Source organism: Nicotiana attenuata, unplaced genomic scaffold, assembly GCF_001879085.1.
Source record: "Nicotiana attenuata strain UT unplaced genomic scaffold, NIATTr2, whole genome shotgun sequence".
Classification (NCBI taxonomy): domain Eukaryota; kingdom Viridiplantae; phylum Streptophyta; class Magnoliopsida; order Solanales; family Solanaceae; genus Nicotiana; species Nicotiana attenuata.
In genome coordinates, this window is record NW_017672706.1 from 31,697 (window position 1) to 34,957 (window position 3,261).

The window sequence follows — 3,261 nt, forward strand, 5'->3', positions numbered from 1 at the left end:
TCGAGACATATTGGGTCAATCCACTGCAAATTAGTCTACAAAATAAAGCCAAAATTTCACGATATAGCCAGTTTTTTGGACTGATCAATCAAAAATAGCCAGTATTTACCAAGCCAATGAAAAATAGCAACCATTTTGCTGCAATAGAGACCGGTCCAGCATAATATACTGGAGTTCGGTGAACTTGTGTATGAACTCCAGCATATTATGCTGGACCGGTATACTTTGTTGGCTCCAGTATAATATATTGGAGACTGGAGCACTGGTGCTCCAAACTCCAGTATATTATACTGGACCATTATACTTGCTGGAACTCCAGTATATTATGCTGGAGTTCTATTGAATTAATGCTGGAACTCCATCATATTATGCTGGAGTTCCAGCATACTATCCTGGAACTCCAGTATAATATGCTGGAGTTCAAGTATACTTATGCTGGAACTCCAGCATAATATACTGGAGTATTTTCCGGGTTTTGAACAGTGTTTTCGCTCAGATTTATCTTTACATAAAAAGTGGCTAAATTTCGATTACTTTTGAAATTGGGCTATTTTTGAACGACCAGTTGTAAATCTGGCTATTTTTAAAAATCACCAAAATTTCACAGTATAGCCAGTTTTCGGACTGGCCAATCAAAAATAGCCAGCATTTACCAAGTCAATGAAAAATAGCCATCATTTTGCTGCAATAGAGACCGGTCCAGCATAATATACTGGAGTTCGGTGCACTTGTGTATGAACTCCAGCATATTATGCTGGACCGGTATACTTTGCTTGCTCCAGTATAATATACTGGAGACTGGAGCACTGGTGCTCCAAACTCCAGTATATTATACTGGACCATTATACTTGCTAGAACTCCAGTATATTATGCTGGAGTTCTAGTGTATTTATGCTGGAACTCCATCATATTATGCTGGAGTTCCAGCATACTATTCTGGAACTCCAGTATAATATGTTGGAGTTCAAGTATACTTATGCTGGAACTCCAGCATAATATACTGGTAGTATTTTACCGGGTTTTAGTAACGTAGTGNTCCAGCATAATATACTGGAGAGTTTTTCCGGGTTTTGAACAGTGTTTTCGCTCAGATTTATCTTTACGTAAAAAGTGGCTAAATTTCGATTACTTTTGAAATTGGGCTATTTTTGAACGACCAGGCCCCTTTTCTTTGGGTTCTTTTTGGGCTTTTAAGGCGCATGAAAGAGGACAAACATTTGGGATTAGCAAGCCCAAACGAGTAGAAATTCTACGGAATCTTTACACAAATAGTCGGTCATGTTTAGTGTTTGCTTTTACCAACCATATATATAGATTATACACCGATTATACATAATTATACACATATAATACATAAATTATGCATATATTATACCTCCACGGGCTATATTTAGTTTAAGTGGTTGGGTGAACGGCTATTTGAGTTAATTCTTCAAATTCTTTTTTGTGGACATTTTCATGTATACCTACTTTTAGGGTCGCAATTGAAGTTATAGCCTTATTGCATAAAAATTTACAAAATTTACCTACGGGATTTGAAGTAGTTCCATATCTTCAATGCAACTTCAGAAATCAAATCTTAACTTCTTTTAATTTTCAAATGCAACTTCAGAAAATTTGAATCTTACGAAGTTCTATCTCTTTAATGCAACAATCAAATTTTAAGTTCTTCTATTTTTCAAATGCATTCAAATCTTAATTAGTTCTATCACTTTAATGAAACTTCGTAAAATCGAATCATAAGTTCTAAAATATAAACCCGTTCTTCGAATTTCAACAATCCAGCACACGCTTCAACGCCCAAATCTAACCAAATGAGTCAAATTGAAATATAACTTTTAAATATTCAAATCTAAAAAATTTACTTTGCAACTAAGAAGAAGAAACCTAAGCACATCCTATAACGGTTTTTTGCTTCAAATGGCTCTTGTTTACTTGTAACATGAATACATAAAAGAAGAAAGTAGCAACGAAGAAAAGAGAAAATTGTGGGTGCTAAAGTTATCTAAAATTGGGTATCCGTAAGTTTAAAAAATGAATACAAATTAAATGGAGGTGACCAAATAGACGCCCCGTGAAAATTTTACGAATTTTTTCGAATTAAGGAGAAGAGTTGGAATCCACGGCGTTGAGCACTTAATTAGGTATATATTTTTATTTGTTTTTTTTCTCTAGCAGTGTAAGTATTAGAAAATATAGACAAATTTGTAAAGAAAAGGCCCAAATTAGTTCCTTATGTGCAGGATTTGAACCAAAATCATCTATATTCTATTATATGGAGCACTAATAATCCTTATAGCATGCAAAATTAGTGCACTTTTAGTCCAGGCATAACAGTAAAGCTTCTAGAATATGGCTAATAAAGCAAGCAATTTTTACACCACCATATAAGTTAAAATTTTATTCAATATTTTATCGATAAATATATAATTATTTTTTATGTTATTAACTTTGAATAAAGATAATTTATGCTCATTTAAATGCTGAAAAATACATAATCTTATTCATTATTCAAATTTATAGATATATTAAAAATTAAATATGAATTCCAATTCAGACAATTTAATCTTAAAAATACAAGGCCTTGTTGGACAACCTCAAGATTTTGAATTCGTCCAACATATTTTTCTTTTTGATCATGTGTGCAATATTAGTTAATTAGAAAAATAAAGTAGTAATCGACCTAATTGTTATGTGACATCCAGAGTATAATTTTTTTAATTTAGGGTATGTTTGGTATGAAGGAAAATATTTTTTAATTTTTTCATATTTGGTTGGGTTAAATATTTTGGGAAATATTTTTCGCATGAACTCATTTTCCTCGTCTTTTTATGTTGCAGATAGAGTGTTTTTTTTATTTCAACAAAATGAGTATATTCTTTTCATGATGTAGTAAAAAGTATTTTCTTTCATTTCAACAAAATGAGCATTTTATTTTCATGATGTAGAAAAAATATTTTCTTTCATTTCGACAAACTAAGTATTTTCTTTTCATGATGTAGAAAAAGTATTTTTTTTTTCATTTCAACAAACCGAGTATTTTCTTTTTCATGATGTAGAAAAAGTATTTTCTAACAAAATAAGTAATTTCTTTTCATGTAGTAGAAAAGATACTTTCTTTTTCTACAAACTAACGTATTTCTTTTTAGTTATCGAGCTCAAATTTTAATATTGTTTTTGTGTGAAAGAGTAAAGTAACACGTTAGTTCTTTTGTGTTTGTGTGAATTTTGAAAAGAATAATTAAATTCTTGAAGATAATC